The 20,004-nt window shown below is 38.4% G+C and overlaps 1 protein-coding gene across 1 annotated transcript in view; it reads right to left on the bottom strand.

The window, feature by feature from the left end:
• LOC142339205 (poly(rC)-binding protein 2-like) overlaps window positions 1-18,874 on the bottom strand; it is a 78,951-nt gene extending 60,077 nt beyond the window's left edge. Inside the window, exon 1 of the mRNA XM_075389040.1 lies at window positions 18,438-18,874. The gene's annotated coding sequence lies outside the window, so the exon portion shown is untranslated. The remainder of the gene's footprint in view (window positions 1-18,437) is intronic.
• Between the last annotated feature and the right edge of the window lie 1,130 nt (window positions 18,875-20,004).

Below are 20,004 nucleotides of genomic sequence, written 5' to 3'. Positions count from 1 at the left end.
ACGTAGAACGTGAACCTGAGAATTTTATACAATCTCACAAATTGCAACAAAAACCATGAATGTTGCGTCATTCAAACTGTCGTTATTTGCTCTCCCAATATTTGTTTCCTTGCTTAAACATCTTTTGAATGCATTTGACTTTCACTTACACTAACTCGCCTCTTTGTTAAAATATCATCAGTTTGGTTATAATGCGTAGTTATATCTTATATTAAGATATGAGGTTTAGAACAATCGGATTGCCTCAATTGTCATTTATTGCTACGAAGTCAAACACAAAAGTTATTTCAAGTTTTGCTGGGGTTATAGTTCGGGTTTTCTGAGCTACGTTTGAGAGGGCTACCACAGTCGGCAATTCAGCGAAAAGTGGAACCTAGATTAAAACTTCACTTGGAACTACTGATACAATCGAATGCCCCCTGTAACTGGACTTCGGAGGATAGAGAAGCTACAAAGTGCTGGTGACTCGAGTGAACGTCTCTTGTTCATAGATGGCTCTCTCTGAGGCAACTCGCGCAACTGATTGGTGATGTAACACAAAACTGTCCAAAACTGTAAGACTCATCCAAACTCTTAACTTTATTACTTCTTTATGCTAAATTTGGTTAGTAACCGGCAAATCTAGAAAACTTTCCCGTTAACTTGCTTGGCCCTATATCCAAATTATTAAATTTCCTTTCAATTCCTCTGGTCACCGATAACCCACCCAATACACTTTTTTTTATTGAAAAAACATCGAATTTGAAAATTTTTGGTCAAAAATTTGGAATTGACCAAAAAGGGCTAAATACAAGTAATTGGAACGGGTAAAGTCTTATACGAAATAAAATCACGCGAAGCAAGAAAAAAGTTTGAAAAAATTGACCAGATTTGAAAAAAATGGGAAAAAATCTATCCGATCATTCTAGCATACTTATATAGTAGTTAGATAGATTAAAATGTTGTAAAAACAAGTTTGGTCAAGTTTTTCAAACTTCACAAAAAAGATCAGGTAACTGATTTTTTCCCCTCAAATAAGCGCTTATTCTTGGTAACTCGTGAAAATCGTAACTTTAACATCAAGGTTCGGAGTTTGAGCAAAACTCAAGTCAATTATGTTGTAAAAAACATTATATGGTTTTTATATTAGCTGCAAGTTCACTGCATCACGCCATAAAAACCTTGCCTCAAGCGTTACAAGACCATTATAAAAAAGAATTTACGCATTACCGGGTCTGAGTTTTAATCCTAACGCTTTGAAAGTCCGAAAAACCATGCAATTTCAATTGAGCCACTTCTTCCGTGATAAAAAGAGGCTAGTTATATGGCATGATGTGGTGAACAATTCATTGTCCCGTCATCGCAGTAACAACAACAAGCCTTTAACACCTTCGCAGCTTATTGAAGTGCTTGAAAAATATCAGGAGCGCATAGAAGCTATAGTGTATTGCCCCAGAGAGGGAACTCCTGATATTTACAATCAGCTCAAGCGCAGTACTCTAGTTACCGTCCATTTAGTGAAAGACATTGTTTCTAAACGTAAACGGAAAGATCTTAGTTTACTTGAAGAGTACAGAGCATTACACCAAAGGCCTGCGCTTGAGCTGAAAACACTCACTAAAGTCTTAGCTCACAGGAACAATCTCCGGTCCTTGATAACACGCTCCCGACCGAAGAAACTTTCAAAGCGCCGTCGTAAAACGCTTCGCACCCGTCATGCGTTCGAGGAGGCGGAACTCACACAAGTCTTCGATAACCTGAATGTCACCGAGTCTCGCGCTGTTGTGGGAGTCTACCCGCTGACTGGCGGTGTGACTTAGTTAACTCACGAGTTACGGGTTAGTTTGTGGTTGGTTCTCTCCGATACCGCTTTACTAAACGTTTCGCTCTCCCCATTATTCGAGTTTTTCACTACCGTCCGTTTTCCGCAGGTTATCTGGTTTCATTTTCCGTTTCCGTCCTTTTGTTTCCGTGTCACTTTGTTTCCTTCTAACCCCCGTTGATCTGTTGTATGATGTAGTATGTTGAGTTTCTGCTGCATTAAAATTTCTCTCTGCTAGTATGCTGGTTTGTTGTGTAGTCTCATTCCTTGTTAGGGTGTGACTTAAATTCATTCTGGAGTTACGGCTGGTTTGTTTCGTGACTTTCACCACACTGGTTTGCTAGCAATTTGTTGTAGCTTTATTAGTTTTTGTAGTATGCACTTTTGTTTTCTGGGTAGGGTGGTTTGCTAGGGTGTGACTTAAGTTTGTTCTGGAGTTACGGCTAGTAAGGTTCCTGACCTTTTCGACTTTTGGTTATACTACACTGTTGCCGTAAATTGTTTCATGTTTAATGTTTTGATGCCGTTGATAAAATCCCCATAATGTTTTGTGCTAGTGTACCTGGCAGTAGCTCGTCTCCTTCTTTCTAGGGTGTGACTTAAGTTTATTCTGGAGTTACGGCTTGCTTGTTTGGTTGAGCTTGTTGCTGTGGTCTGCTAGCATCGATCTTCCCGCCTCCTCGCTTGTGGTTTACCGTCTCCCTCCCGTGCTATCCCGGTTTCTCGTTTCGTCGCGCGCCATCCGCCCGACGTTTCCGCCCCGCACGTGCCTTTTCCCCGTTTCGTCGCGCGCCATCCACCCGACGTTTGCGCCCCGCCCGTGCCGTTTTCCCGTTTCGTCGCGCGCCATCCGCCCGACGTTTCCGCCCCGCCCGTGCCGTCTTCCCGTTTCGACGCGCGCCATCCGCCCGACGTTTCCGCCCCGCCCGTGCCGTTTTCCCGTTTCGTCGCGCGCCATCCGCCCAACGTTTCCGCACGCCCGTGCCATTTTCCCGCTTCGTCACGCGCTTTTCGCCCGACGCTCCCGTTTGTCAGTCCGGTTCCCCTTTGCGTCGTGCGTTAATCGTTCGGCGTTTCTTCCCATCCGTCCCGTCTCCCGTTCTGCCCTTTTTGCGATTCCTGCGCGCCGTTCTTTCTTTCTTTCGCCGGGTACTATTGTACTCGACGAACATCTTTGCTCTTTGGCGGTTTGCTAAGGCAAACCGTCACACTAGGGTTCGGTATAACCCATTTGTGTTGTGCTGTTGCATGTCTGTGTACTTTATAGTAGTACTAAATTAAACTTGTGGTTCCTGTTTTGATAAGATCATGACAACCTTGCAGGACAAATTTCACAAACTTTATAGTGCGAGGGCAAAAGAGGCTGAACTTTATAACATCTATGGTGAAATTAACAATGCTGTTGATAAGCAAGACAGGAAAGTTAAGATCGAACGTCTGATTGTGAAGTGCAAAGATGTTTTTACTAGAGTAGTTGATAAGAATGAAGAGCTCTTTGATCTCGCACAAAAGACTGAAGATCCAGATGCTGCCTGTGAGAACCTTGAACAATGGTTAGAGACTGTAACAAAGAAAACTGATGAGTTCATTGCTGCTGCTCGAGGTTATATCAATTCGGTCCATGACAAAGAGACAGCAGAGCAGTATACCTCTCACCATTCAAAATCAAGTTCACATATGACTTCCTCAAAAAGATCAAGTCAGCGTCAACGAGACTTAGAACTATCGAGACTCAAAAGGGAGGAACTTGAGAAACAACATGAAGCAAAGCTTCGCATTGCTAGACAGCGTCTCGAAATTGAAAAACAAACGAAATTGCGGGAATTGGAAATTGAGCAGCTTGAGGAGGATCATCGCAAGGAAGTAGCTGCTGCAGCCCTTGAGGAAATTGAGTTGATGACAAAATCATCAGCAGACGGGTCTGGTACAGGCAAAATGAGTAGACTCTTTACAGAAAGAAGTTCAGTCAAGAGCAAGAAACTTGTTCAAGATTGGGTTAATTCGTCACCGGCCGGGAACATGGCAGATGTTGCAAACGAACCGAGTTTGCACTTTTCTGGTTCCATCGCCCAATCCAACCAAGCAATTGTCCAACGACTTTCTTCAGCTCAACTTCGAAACTCACACTTCAATCTCAATACACATGGTCAAGTTGAGGCCAACATCAACCTCCCTGTCCATGAACCAATTAGTAGAACCAATGTAACCAATGATGCACATGTTGCAAACATCATCATGCAAGAGCAGCGACAGCCTCAATATACGCCTCCATCACCCCCCATAAACTTTGGTATGCCAACTCTACTAAACGCCCCAAACACAGCCCGACAATTGTCTCAAGCAACAAGGCACTTCGATGGTTTACAGTTAGATCATCAATTCCCTCGCAGGTCGAGCATGCCGGGACAGTTGAATTTAGTCAGCCCTCCGCATTCACCACCTTTTAATACAATCGTTAATGCTCCTCTAGCACCTAATCCGCCACAAGCACACATAAATGTACCAGCCCCACCATCCCCCGTTCTAAACCTCGCACCACCGCATTTCCCGTTAATCCCACCAGCATTCCGCTTTCCTCCTTCGCCGCCACAAGCACTACCACTACAAGCCACTAACCCCGTGGCGAATAATGTCAATGTGTTACCCCATTCTCCGCCTGCACCATTCGTTTCCTCCACAAACGTTTTTGTACCTCAATTAATTCATCCACCACCCCCACAAAAGAACTTTCAGCCCCAAAGTTTTGTCCCTATAACCCACGCACCTCCTGCTCCTCCAGATCCAAATGTCTGGCGTTTTCCAGCAGCAGTCCCATCTAATGCAGTACCACTTGTACGAACATTCGCAAACTTATACATCGTACAACCGGCCCCGTCAATCAACCCTCATATATCTACATCGCACCGCTCCTCTCATGTACAAGCAGCAGCAGGCGCTCAAAATTACGTAACATCAGACTTCATGCAAGCGAATCCATTTAGTTCTTCCACAGGTACCGCCCCCACCTTTGTCACTCCGATCATTCCGCCAACGTATGGAGCTACCGTTCCGAACCCGTTGTGTTGGGGTGGCCCGCCGCATCCCACACCTTCGGCTCCTTCTTTGGACTCTGCGGATTTGATAAAGCAGTTGGCGGAGGCAATTACTTGTAAGAAGAACGATCCGCTGCCCGAGTGGAAGTTGTCACAGTACAATGGTGGTCCCCTGCAGTGGCACGAATGGTTCGGACAATTTAAAAGCGCCATAGACGCACAGTCCTTGACTGATGATGTCAAGTTAACATACTTAAAAACTCTTGTAACTGGAAAAGCTAAAATCGCTATCGCTGAGTTCGCATACTGTGGTGTAATGTATAAGGATGCACTTAAGACACTCGAACGTAAATTTGGCCAACCACAGGCAGTAGTCAGTGCACACTTAGACAAACTCAGCTCTTTTCCTCCACTTAAGATGCACAATAGTGACAACATCATAAACTATTCTGCAACAATTTCAAGTCTTGTTGGGGTCTTTAAATCACTTTCATATGACGCAGACCTTAAGAGCGCCTCACTTCTCAACACGGCTGTGCAAAAATTGCCTCCCAATCTGAAAGAGTCTTGGTCACTCTTCACAGTGAAGAAACATTGGGTTAAGCCAACACTCCTTGACTTCAACGATTGGTTGAAGGAGAAGACCGAGGCACATGATTTAATGAAACAAACTTCATCGAAGGCAAGAACTGAGGATAACACCAACTCAGTAGTAAAGAATAAAGTTGCCTCAAGAACTTTTGCTGCTAATACACAAACTAAGGGCACTCAGAGACCAGCCTCAACATCGGCAACGCCTGCAACCCCTCGCTGCATTGTGTGTAAAGGTATCCACCGCATCTGGGAGTGTAGGGTATTTAAAGAAAAGTCTCCCATTCAGCGAGCAAAGGTAGTGGCTGAAGCAAAACTGTGTTTCTCATGTTTGAGAGAAAAGCATATGTTCAGGCAATGCCCAAACCCCAGGAAATGCAGGAAGGACGGTTGCAACAGCTCCCATAACACACTTCTTCATGGAGCTGAGAGGGTGTATTCACCAAAATCCCCTTCAAACAACAACAACATTAATTCTAATGCTGGCGCAAATCAAAGTAAACTTCCTAGTGTCCAATCATCGAGTAAGACCACTACTTTGTCATCTGTGAGTAATGTGAAAGGCCTCCTTAAGGTGACTGAATTACAGTTGAAGAGCTCCTCCGGTAAAGATACCACGACTTTAGTTTTGTGCGATACCGCTTGCAGTAACTCTTGGGTGTCCAATGATCTTGCAAATAGACTTGGTTTGCACGGTACAGCATTGAAATTAACAGTCAAGGGTATAAATACCGAGGAGGTCGTAGACACTAAGTTAGTTGAACTAATTGTAACACCACGCGACAACCAAGCATTTGATCCATTTAAAGTCAGCCCTTACGTAAAGGAAAATTTGAATGTAGGCGCCGATGTCATTAACATTAAAGCACTTCAGGAAACATACCCGCACCTAGCAGTTCTAGACCCAGTTACATATTGCTATGGAAACATCGAGATGATACATGGACAGGATGTGTATCATGCCATCCGCCCGTTAGAGTACTTCGCTGCCGACGAGAAGTCCTCGCCCTTCGCTGTTCGCTTGCCCATAGGTTGGGTTCTAAGCGGCCCTCTACCGTCATCTTCAGGTTTAGTCTCGACTTGTTTCAAAGCTAATATGGAGCAGGATTTTGAACTCGCTAGTCAGGTAAAATCTTGGTACGACATGGAGTCGTACGGCGCACTTAAGCAAGTAGACCCACGATCCTCCTCGGATGCACGTGCGCATGAAATTCTTGAAAACACCACCGTGCATAATGGAAAAAGGTACAATGTCGGAATGCTATGGGCTGAAGATAACATCGAACTCCCCAACAATTATTTCTCAGCAATTGTTCAATTAAAATCTTTGGAAAAGCGGCTGACGAAAGACCATACTTTAAGGGAAAAGTACTCGAATAACATCAAAGAGGACTTAGACAAAGGCTACGTAGTAAGGGTCAAAGATGCTCACAAGGTGGAAAGTCGCTCGGAACGAGAGTGGTACCTGCCACACCATCCGGTTGTTAACCCGAACAAGCCGGGCAAGGTTCGTAGGGTACTAAACGGAGCAGCTAAATTCCATGGCGCATCTCTTAATAAGTCAATAATCACCGGACCTGACTTACTGCAAAACCTTATCTATGTACTCCTACGGTTCAGACAACATCCATTCGCCGTATCCGCCGACATCGAGGGAATGTTCCTCCAAGTTGGAGTGTTACCATGTGATCAACCATCATTGCGCTTTTTGTGGCGGGAGGACCCCACATCAAATGTTGTGGTACACCAGTATACAAGCCACATCTTTGGGGCAAAAGATTCGCCCACCTGCGCCAACTACGCACTTCAGCGCACGGCACGCGATAATGCTAAGGAGTACCCAGAAGCTGCGAAAGCCGTCCTTGAGAACTTCTACATGGACGATTACTTGGACTCAGTGGAATCCCCCGAGAGGGCCCTCATTAGGTCGAAGGAATTGGTACATCTTCTCCATCTAGGTGGGTTCAAGCTTACTAAGTTTGTAAGCAATGTACCAGATCTGGCTGACCGAAATGATGGGTCTGCTCAATCCACTGAACCGAAGGTCATCGTTTCATCAAAGGAGGAATCAATGCACGTGCTTGGGCTTAAGTGGGATCACAACAACGATACTCTGGTTGTGAGCAGGGGTACTAACAGCACCATCACGAAAAGTTTAACACAGCGCTTGGTCCTAAGTCTTGTGTCAAAGGTCTACGACCCAATTGGTCTTGTCGCACCGTTCACTGTTGGTGCTCGGTTAATCTTGAAAGACATTTGGCGTGTCAATGGACAAAGTTGGGATGACGAGTTACCTAAAGACACAGTTGACAGATTCCTCGCCTGGTGTGTTGAACTGCCGCGGTTAGCTGAGATCACTATACCGAGAAGTTACTTTTCAGGACCATCCCAAAATCTTGAACTCCACATGTTTGGTGATAGCTCGCAAGACGTATTCAGTGCAGTAGGATTTCTTAGGGCTCAGGTAACTTGCACCTCCGGGGAGATTATAACAGAGCTGGCGTTTGTCTTGGGCAAGGCCCGTGTTGCACCTATGAAGGTAATGACAGTTCCTAAGTTGGAATTACAAGCCGCTCTCCTCGCTGCCCGTTTAAAAAGGGAAATCTGTCGAGCATTAACGGTTACTGTGGACAAAGTCTTTATGTGGACAGATAGTACCATCGTCTTGCAGTGGATAAACTCAACAAACAAACACCCCATCTTCATTGCAAATCGTGTTAGTGAAATCCTGGAGAACACGAGCGTTGACCAATGGAACCACGTCGCCACTTGTGATAATCCGGCAGATGCTGGCACGCGTGGTATGTCCGCTGAAGCTTTGCAATCAAGTAACTGGGTGAGGGGTCCTGACTTGTTGAGAACTAAGCAATTCCCTTTTGTGCCAAATAGTGACGTCGTTGATAACATCAAGCTCGGCGTTGTAACCAAGGAACAAGATGATGACTCCATCTCATCTTTAGCCGCATCTGTAACCAATTCCCCAAAGGAACAAAGCATTAATCTGATCCCGTTTGATAAGTTCAGTTCTTATCAAAAATTACTTCGTGTCACCGCATATGTGCTCCATCTTTTACCATCTCATGAAAGTTACCGTACCGTAGACGGCAGCATAGCCGACCCTGTTGAGCTTGACGAAGCCGAGCGTCATCTCCAGTACTTGGTTCAGGGAGAGTCCTTTAATACTGAAAGAAAGGATCTTCTTGACAACAAATCCGTTAAGAAGAGCAGCCGCATTGCTCAGTTTACTCCGTTTATTGGGCCCCATGGTCTCATCCGTTCTTCTGGTCGACTCCGACGGCTAGTGGAAATTGACTTTGACACTAGGCATCCTATCGTGCTGAATGCGCGTCATACTTTTGTTAAACTGTTTCTGCGGCATACTCATTTGAAAAACCATCATCAGGGCATCGATTACTTAAGATCAAAGGTACAAGAACGTTATGCCATCCTAAAACTACGTTCCACACTGCGTTCCATCAAATCAAACTGCGTCTTGTGTAGAAAGTTTCGTGCAGCAACCATTCAACCTATCATGGCAGACCTACCAAAGGAGAGACTCGCATACAAGTCTCCTCCCTTTACCAACACCGGGGTTGATTACTTCGGCCCATTCTACGTCACTGTTCGTCGGACTACCGAGAAGAGGTGGGGATTTCTCTTCACTTGTCTCACTACTCGTGCTGTCCATGTTGAAATTGTCCCGTCCATGGACACTAGTTCCTGTGTAATGGGAGTTGAGCGGTTCGTCTCCCGTCGGGGTACTCCTGCTATGATTTGGTCGGATAACGGTACGAACTTCATTGGAGCGGAGAAAGAGCTCCGTGATTGTGTGGAAAAATGGAATACGCTTAACATCGCTGCCGAGCTTGCCAATAAGGGTATTAAGTGGAGGTTCAATCCACCCAGTGCGCCACACCAAGGTGGCATCTGGGAGAGGTTAGTTCGTAGTTTTAAAAGAGTACTGTACACTATCCTCGGTACGCGTCGCCTCACAGATGAGGTGTTGAACACTACTTTTTTTCTGGTCGAATACGCACTAAACTCACGTCCCTTAACGCCCGTAAGCGCCGACCCGTCCGACCTAGGCGCAATAACACCTAATCATTTTCTACTCGGTAACCAAGCAACCAGAATTCCGTCCATCGTTGGAGTCGACGAGTTCGATCATCGTAAGCGGTACGCCCGTGCACAGTCATACGCCAATGCAATCTGGGCACGTTGGCTTAAGGAGTATGTACCTGCGCTGAACCGCAGAGCTAAGTGGCAGACGCCTGCGGAGCATCACCTCAAGGCTGGTGATTTAGTGTGGATCGTTGAAGAAAGCAACCCTAGGGGTTACTATCCAACTGCTCGGATCGAAGAACTCCGTTACGAATCCGACAGCGTCGCCCGCTCCGCCGTCGTACGCACGTCTTCCGGATCGCTCGTTCGCCCACTCGTTAAGCTGGTACCGATTCTCCCAACATCTTCTTCTGGGCCGGAGGATGTTACTAAGTAAATAAACGTTATCAGCGAGAAAATATCTTTTCTTGAATTGCAATCGTACGACGATTGTTCAATATCTTTTTGTTTGACCTGCAATCATGCGACAAATGACTGAATATCTTTATCTCATTTGAAACCGTGCGACGATGGTACTGAGTAAATAAAAGAGCAGCGAAGATTGAAATGCGCTATTTGAATAAAGCGAGAAATGAACAAAAGATTACATAATTTCTTAAACATTTAACTTCTTATACGTAGAGTGCTCGGAAAAAGTTCGTTTAACATAATTTTCGTTGAGCCTACGAATATACTAAATCGATTGCGCTCTTTTTAGGCTTAATATTTTTATGTTTCGAAAACGTATCGGTGACCAATCTGAGCTCAGACAAAATACCTGCCAGTAAATATAGCTAGATTTGCCGGGCCATTTAGATGTGCTTTTGCCTTGATACGTATTTAAAAAACAGTTGCTGACGTCTTGAATATCTTGAATTAAAGTTCTGATAGACTGTATTGAACAGCTATAAACTCGTCGCTGCAATTTGTCGCAGCACCTGATATCGATCGCAGCAATTTGTGTAAATTTGACATTCCAAGAGAAAGAAAAAATATTCTGTTGGCAGGAACAGCCATCAGTTCATTAGTTCAAATCACAAGTAGAGAAAGACGTCAGAAAATGAAAGAACGGTTTGCCAGTCGCCTGATTCCACAAAATCAGTTGAAGGTCATTTCATAAACAATCATTTCCTTAAAAATCCCTTATTTTCCATAATAATTTCAAAAATGAACGCGATAACATGAACGTTTTTCCGAACTAGTGCTGATACGCTTCCGGTTTGATACAAAAATTGCGAGAATGAAAAACATCTGTTTATTGTAACTAGACGCAGCATACTCTAAAACTATGACCGTTTCTACCGTTTCAGAAATTTTAGTTACTTAAATATTAGTGTTGAAAGTAAAAAAAAGCTTCGTCAAAAATTTTCACTATTCTAAGAAACTATTTTTTATACAAAAGCCAAAATAAAAAGCGATCAAAGTGTTGACTTAGTTTTCACAAAATATGAGTAAATTGGCCTATTTTGATCTAGTTGGGTAAAGTTTTTTTCAGGCAATACTTATTTCAATATTCCAAGCAATAATTGCAATAGTATTTTTAGGAAGACAGAGGGTGAGTTTTATTTTTTAGGGTGACAGAACACGAACTTTTTTAAATTAGTTGTCAATTTCACCTTTTTTTACAGTTGTTTTTATAAATCCTGCATGGTGCGCAATTTTTAGCCGACAGCTCTACAAATTGGACATATGTTTCCAGACTTCGATCAACAAAGTCAAGAGAAATAAGTTAATTTCAGTTGAATATAATTTAACTATGCAGAAGACTACAGGCATTGTTTTATCTTCCTCCAAGCAACACAAGATATTTGTTTTGCTCGGCAAGATTTCTCTATAGCGGTTATATTTGGTTATATTATCCCAAACTCAACAAAAATTATACGGTAATTCGTCAAGACCTAATATCAATATCAAGTATGGTATTTGTAATATTTTTCTTGCCTTTTTATAGCTTTTGCGATCAATTTTGGTAACAAAACACAAGAGAAATTGCTGACAAAAAATTTTCCTCCAAAATAAGAACAATTCACGATGAATACATCAACCATTATTCCTTTTTCGATTTTAAAAAACTTGATTTTCAGCAACTTTTTCAGAACGAAAGCTTAAAAATAAAGCAAAATAAACAACAAACAAAATATTCGTTTTGTCTGATGGCAAAAAATTGTTGTTCGCCAACCGTAACAATAGTGAGGACATGTTGACATTGAGGCAAATAGTACTTAAGAATATTAATCTCAAAAAGCACAATCTTCAGTACTTCATTGCAACACTAGGATTAGTATATAACTCAGGCAGAGTTTCTCTAATGTGAATCTAGCTCAACAAGGAGGCTCTGTAATGTGCGTTTGCACATAAAGTTCGACCCGCTCATCCACATTTTTATCATAAGTGTGTGCCAAATTAGGAAAACTATTTTTCAAAAAGAAATGCGTATGACCAAAAAGATTGCCTGCATCGCAAATCAATCAGTGGAGTAAAAATATTGCATTAGGTTGATGAGATCAGCCATTATAAAGAAAACAAATCAAGACAAACAACAAAATCAAACAACAATAACAACAAGCATTAAGAACATCCAAAACCGTATGTCCAATTTTTAAAAACAAACTCATTAACAAGTCGAAATAGCGTCCGGTAAAATTTAAACTAACAAAAATAACTGGAAAGGACATGGGACCACTCCATAATAAGGCTCGGTAACAATTAGACAAAAACGAACAAAAAACAGCAAAAAAAATTGGCTTATATTTTCAAAATAATTAATTTTAAAGTATTGAAAACCATTAGATGGAAATTGAACTTCTTTGCCGTTACAAAGAGAAGAACAAAAAGAAACAACAAAAAAAATTCAATTAGAACTTGCTGGAAAAAGCTGTCGAAGACATAAAGTCAGATTTTGCGCCACCTCTCATTAATGTGAATCGGAAACAAATAGACAAAAAAAGACAGAAATATTAATAATGCTTTTGAATTTTTCGCAGACAAATAATTTTAAATTCATGAAAGCCATTAGCTACAACAATAAAAAAATAAATAGGTCCATTTGTTTGTCCAAAATAAGATTTTGAGACCTGTAATTATTCAGAAAAAGACTTTCATCTAAAAAGGAAGATCAAAGATAGACAGAAATCAAAAATTAGTTCAATTTTTTTGCAAAAAACCCGTGTCGAAGCCAGATGTTTCTCAACAAATTCGTTAAAAACATTAGATTTTATACATTTGCACCTTCTCTTGAGGATAATAATGTCATATTTGACCTGTAATTATCGAGACAAGGTGATAAATTGACAAAAATGTCTTTTTTTTGTAAGCAATTGTTTTCAAAGTCATGAAAACCATCAGCTATCTATTCAAACCAGAATATGGGCTGTCTTATATCACCATAAATAGCCAGTGAAATCTGTCTTCATCCAGGAGTTTTCATATTACCAAGAACAAAAAACAAAGTAAAAACTGCACTTAAAGACAATTGTGAAAAATTTAAATAAATTCTTCGAGAAAAGGGTCTCGAAGCCGTTAAAACCATACTCTATGCCTTAAAAGACTTTTAAATTTTCAATTGTGTCTTTTTTTGAACGTCACTAATGTAATATGTGAACTGTCAATAATGCGATAATGTGGCAAAACGAGAAAAAAACGTGAAAAAGGGGCAAATGCCTAAAAATCAAAAACAATTATGTGATTAGATTTTAATTCTGTATAAAGAATAGGAAGAAGAAGCATTCCTTCTTTGCTGACAATAAGCTGCAAGTTAACCACATGAAAAGAGAAATAATTGCAAGGTCCATTAGGCCATTTTTTTTAAAATTAAATTTTTTTAAAAGTTAAAACGACTATAATATTCCGAGTAATTAAACTAGATACAATAATTTGGAACTTCTTAGGAAGCCAATTGGACCTATCAACAATAAGTTTTGATTTGAATTGTTCTGTTCTTTAATTAACATAAAAAAGATCGAATTTTTTTTTTAAAAATACCGATTGATTACAATCTGATTTTTTTTGCACTGCAACAGTCCAAGATTGGACCAAATTCAGCCTTGCTTTTGCTGTTAGTCCAATGGAAACACTCAAATGTGTCAAATGTTTTGAATCTATTTAATTTTTTGGTTAAAAGATAAAAAACGCTGTTTTTTTTAATATTAAAGTTAGCATATTTTTATTTCCCGACTACTCTCAATGGAATTGAAAGTAGGAGTTCTCTTTTGCGGTTTACAAAGATTGTGTTAGTTGTTTTGGGTGTGTGCTCTTGGCAAATTTAATCAAACTGGACTAAAGAAGTTTTATTCGTTCAATTTTTGATGAAAAAGGCTGAATTATGAAATAGTTAGCCAAGATTTTAGCTTAAAAATTAGATCAAAATACTTTGTCTCCAAAAATAAAATCAAGAGTGTCAATGTTAACAAATTTTATATATTTCAGCATAATTGACAAAATTTCAGGCAAAAGTTTCGGAAAACTTGAATAAAAAAACGCAAATGGGTCTAATATGCACAAAAAAATCAAACCACTGAAACTTGCTCCAGTAAACGAAATCCGACCAAATCTTTATAATTACATTTTTTACGCTGGACGGGCTTTTTAATTATATCACTCACAACTCTCTATGATGATTATATCGATCGGTGAAAATTGTCTGAACAAAAAAAACCCAGTTGAGTATATAGTTTCTTCCAAATACTCAATTATTGAAAAACTCACCCAAATAAACAGAAACCACTCTAAAAACAATACAGTAAATCAATAGAAAAAATTTAAGAAAGCTTTAAGAAAAAAGCCAGTATATTTTCTTTGCTGCAAATAGCCCTCTGAGGAAATATTAAGCAAAGCTAAGTAAGAGATGAAACAAAAAGAAACGCAAAGAATTAGATAGAACCAGAAAAAAAATTGAAGAAACTTTTTAGACAATGCAGGTAATTTTTATACACAAGGAGGAAAAAGAAGCATGAGAATGGTTTCAATGCTCGTAATAAACAATTTCATTAAAGTTTAAGTGATGTTGAAACAAAAACTGGCCGACGACAGTTTTCACAGTGAAGGCTTAACGTCTTGATTGTGAAGTCGGCTAAATTGGAACTGTGAACAAAAATGAATTGTTCAATTCATTGTGTGCTTCAAAAAACAATTAGCGGTGCAAAATCTTTTCTTTAGTGTAACTATCTGTTTAAGGAACCCCTTTCTTGTTTTTAATTTGATTTGAGAGCTCCTGAATTGAAAGTGAACCGAATACTTTCGTTCAAAGGATCTAATGTCAGCATAAAAAGAAAAACCCTGGAGGGAATTAGGACCAAAACCAAGGAAATTACAAAAATAATGTGTCAAAAAAAGCCAGTCCACGAAGTTTTGTTCAGTCACACTTTCAATACCTCAGATCAAATTATTAGATTACACAATTCGTCCGCATAAGGATTAACCTGTAGTTAAAAGGCTTGTGATATAATTTAAGTTAATTGTACAGACCATGGCCAGAAATTGAAAATCGCTAATTTGTCAAACTCCAGATAAATGTCATGAACTCAATGCTGTTCCCATTCACATACTATTCACATAAGTAGCTGGTTAAATTAACAGACGATTCAGAAGTACCATGATAATGAGGACTAAAATAAATTTTTAAACCATGTCATTATATTTGAAAAGAGCGGCTGATATTAAGATGAGCTTTGGGGAGCAGATAGAGAAGTTACTATAACAGTTTTCAAAAAATAGCAAAAACTTTGATAGATTAATCTCCAAGATAAAATCAAAGCATTTTAAAATACAGCATTTTAGTTTATGCAAAAGCTAAAAAAATATTGCTAAAATTATAAAGGAAGCAAAAAAAGAAGGAAACAAAGAAAAAAGTATTTCTTTTGTCTGGTAAAATAAATTAGCAATAACAAATAAAGAATTATCAACTTTATGATCACAGGACATATAAGCCGAAATCATGCGTTTTTTCTATTTGTTAAGAAAACTAAAACAAAAATATCGATTCCTCAAAAACTAAACGGTTTCAGAAGGTTTATTGAGTTTTATTTTTTACACAATAAACACAATCATCAATTAAACCTCTGATAGCAGTTCATTTTAAATTTCGTTGTTCCAACCCCAGTTGTGGGGGGGGGTCGGAGGAACTATATACACAAATGGGTATTTCTGTTCAGTCAATTTTTGACCAATCGAGATATTCATCGTACAGAAGAGTGAGTGGTAGCATTAAAATTTCGTCAGGCGGAGAGATCAAAATTAAATTTTTGTGTTTTGTAATTTTTCGAAGAGCTATCCAAGTGTGAATTTTGTGTGAACACAGAGTATTTAGCATCATCTTGTTCACTTTTAGCGTAATTTTTGTTCACATTAAAGTTTTCCTAAAAAAAAAATTAGTTCAAAATTAAATATTACGCTGCAAAATGAATCAATTTTTTGTTCCTAATAGACAAATTAGGATAAAAAGAGCTAATTCGGGTCTAATAGAGATGTTGACTAATAAAAAAAATTGATATCTATATGTGAGCTGATTTGAGAAAACTTTTCATATTTTGTTTTTTTAAGTCACTTAGAGCCTGGTCACTTTTCAGATCCAGGTTCCAATAATGGACAACCTGATTTCTAATCAAATGATGCCCAATGAAAAAAATATTCTTTTACAAAGAATTGCACATTTTTTTTCTTCGACTCTGAATTTTCGTATTTTTTAATGAAATTTTGATTTTCTTCTTAAAAACTTACTAAATATTTTTAGACGGTAGTCATACACTCGCTGACTAAAATTGCAATAGCTTTCCTAATGATCATTAAGTGAACCTATCTGGTCCTTTGAGTGGACAGCTAATTGCTGTTGTTAGGACTTTCGAAACACTTTTTTAAAACTTTTTTAAAATTATCCAAACTTAAACTTGTTTTTATAAACTTTGTCAATCTCAATAGTAGCAGGACTCCATTCTTTTCTACTACATTCAAAATTAATCTCGTTAGCGCTTTTATCCTCTAAATTGTTGATTTGGTGGTTTCGATGTCATGAGATTTCAACTTTTTTTAATTTCGATCTTTTTCACAAAATATGGATCGTTCCCATTAGCGCAGAAAAGAATTTCAGTGGATCATAGTTAAACCTCCTGAAAAAGCCAATGGTCTATGTGGTTTTGACACTGTCTTCTCGTACTTTTCTACTGAATTGTTGGTTTGTGCCTGTGTTTGTTGTTTTCATAGTTATAGGACCTATTGGTAAGTCTTTTTGATGAATTATGAGTGCGAAACATCATTGTCTTCCCATCGAATCATAAAGTGGCCTATTCAATGACTTCTGTTGAAAGCTATTGAATTTATTGACTTTGATAATAGGGGTTTTCTCAAAAAATTCTATGTTTCATTTTTGTGCATATTTGTTGCTTTATTGGAGACTAATTACTTAAAAAGGAAAATCCCATTGCTGTAAGAAACTAATTGAAACTAAAAACATTTTTCCTGAAAAGCATTCTTCTGTCTGTTTTTTTTTGAATTTGCTATTTCGCCTGTTTCATTATTCCTTATATATTCGTGAGCGTGAAGAGCTGAAAAATCTCATGATCTTTTGATTGAGGTTGAATGATTGCTGTTACTCAAAGCAGTCAGTTTATTACGAAAAGTTTTATAATCTGTGATATTATTCATATTCAAACTTTCTTCTTATACGTTTCCTTTTTTGTTGTTCTTTTTGTCAATTTGTAGCATTTTCTTGTCATTGAAAGGACCCATCCATTTCCTTGGAAATCAAAAAATGTCGTGTCTTTTGATATTATGTCGTAAATGATGATTCGTTTGTTGAACAACATGCGTTTCCATAAAATTTTTGTGATTGGTAAATATTTTTTGTTTCTTATTCTCCTTTTAGCACAATCGCGTTAAACAGATCTCAGTGATTTTCAAATGAGGCCCAAGTGAACTTTCAGTATAATTTTACTGAATTAGTATAAATGACAATTGAAATAAAAACTGTTTTCAGATATTAGCTAAAGATTTTAATGGCTTCAATAATTTGTGTTTTAGGGGATTGTTTTTTTTGAGTTTTTCTTCATGTTTAGTCCGTTTCTATGGATTTGTCTAACCAAAGACAGGTCGTATTGGTTTCGTAAGGCTTTTTTAGTTAATTCATCATGAAATATTCAGAAAAAAAGCTTATAATATTTATGACGTTTAAAATTATTTGGTTTAGAAAATGTTGATTGATTATTGAACTTCGTCTCGTTATTTCTGTTTTTTTTCGATTGGTTACCTAGTCTCAATGGTTTTCAATTGTGGCCCAAATTAACTTTTTATTCTTTCAGTATAGTTTTAGCTGAATTTTTATAAATAAAAACTGAAATCTTTTTCTCGTAGTCTTTTTAATGGCAGATCTCGTGAGCGCTGTAATGACGCAAGCCATTATTTCAATCATTAGTTTGATTGTGAAACGACTTTTTCAAACTCAAACATCTATTTTCGATTATCTCGTCATTTAGTGGACAATTAAGTCAAAAATATAGATGAGCTTGGGTGGGAATATCATGTGCAAACGCTCATTAACGAGCCTCCTTGTTGTCTTTTATTCTCATAAGTAAAAATTGTTAAGATCTGCCTTCAGCCTTTTTTAATAATCTAATGAAAATTTCTTGTTGTAGCGTAATAAAAGTTTTCGCTTTGGGAATAAAATAAAACATTTTTGGTCTGAAGTTTATTTAAAGACTAAATAAGCTGCAAAAATTATTTCTGCAAACTTCACTTAGGTAATAATTTGGATTTGTCTAGGCAGAATATCTGTGATTCTAATAACGTTAATAACCACAATCCCCCTTCAGGCTTTAATCATGGTCACCTATACGTAAGTGATGAAAAAAAGACGTTATGACATCCCAATTTTTCCTCAATTGCAGGAGATATTAGAATTTAGACATTCAAATTCAATTACTCACCTTAAGACAAATTACTGCTGTTTCAAGTGCGGCTTGTCTGACGATGGGTTAAATTTAAAATACAAATTTCATTGATGAATTCATGAATGTTAATTGGTGACGTCACACCTGCATACCACCACTATCACACTACTAAAATACTGTTGCTCGAATCCGAAGAAAAAATGAATTGTTTCTGCTATAAAGTTGAAGAAGTATTGAGAAATATCTTTTCACAGATAAGATAAATCATCTTTTCAAAAAGTGTCGCAGTGTTTTGTAACAGACAGTAACAGATGTCAGTTATTTCGAAATGAAACACGGCAAGTGTAGTTTAAAGCTTTATTAACTAGTAACACTAACTTAATTTCGTCTAAAATGGAATTAGTCAAAACAGTTTTTACTGCAGAATCTCAAACACTGTTTGCTGTGTCACCAACAAAACTACTCGAAGAAACAAGTAATAAAAATTGAATAGTTTACAAATTGAACAACAGCACTGCTTTAAATCAATGTCTTATGGAACATGTATTGTTATGCGTTTAAAAAGGTGTTGTGATTAAATATGTAACTTTTCACTAAGTTCGCACATATCTAGTAACAATCAAGAACACACCTGTTGTTCTGTTATGAAAACTACAATCAGCTAACAAGCACCACCTAACAGGCTGGAAAGTTGAGAAAAACGCCATTTTTTAACAATAAAAACTTGTTTAAGTGTATAAAAAATGTTCACCAATAACGAACTACAGAAAGTGTTCATTGTTCGTTTGTTTGTGCGGAGCTTTCTATGCCACTTGACAAGTTATTGTCAAGTAAAGCAATCATTTTTGCAATTTATAACTTGTTCTAGTTAACGTCAACTCAATTTAGACCACAATCACGAGCGCTTTTTATTACCAACAAACACCATAACCGGATTCTTCTAATTGCGTTGCTCTGTGGTATAAGCAAAACTTTAACAATTAAATTTGTACAGAGAGATAAAAGCATGTTTCTACTATTGTACATAAATTGTTCTTTTGAGAATGTAACGAAGCGAAAATGAGGAGGTCTCGAAAATACTTTAGATGAAAGTCGATGACAGGTTTCGACTAGGTGAATCAGCCATTCACTGAACCGAGATTTTAGTTGATATCAATTGATATCGATTGAGCAAACAAAAAAGCTCAGCAATGTGCGTTAGCACATAATATTCCGATACCCAGCTCATCCCTTTTTGGCTGAATTGCGTTCAAAATGAAGCAGAGATACAAAACTTTGAAATTCTTAAGGAGAAGTTCAATACTTAATCAGATAACACTTTAAGGATTCTTAAATGAGGACTGACATTTATTCCAGTGATCTTAATACCAACCAAGTTATATTGTAAAAAAAAAACAAAACAGTTGTCAGATTGCCAAAAAGATGCGATAGTTTCAGAGACCTGTGGTATAAAAATACCACCGAAAAAAATAAGACCTTAAAAACAAAAAAAGATAGCAGGACAGGTCCTGAATCAAATCCAAAGAATTGAATTACCTACTGATTGGACCTGAAAATCAACATTTTCCCAGCAGCATCAAACTATAACAGAATGAAGTTTTGG

This window comes from Convolutriloba macropyga, chromosome 5 (genome assembly GCF_964194025.1).
Source record: "Convolutriloba macropyga chromosome 5, txConMacr16.3, whole genome shotgun sequence".
NCBI lineage: Eukaryota > Metazoa > Xenacoelomorpha > Acoela > Convolutidae > Convolutriloba > Convolutriloba macropyga.
The sequence above is the reverse complement of the archived record's forward strand: the minus strand, read 5'-3'. Positions and strand labels throughout refer to the sequence as shown.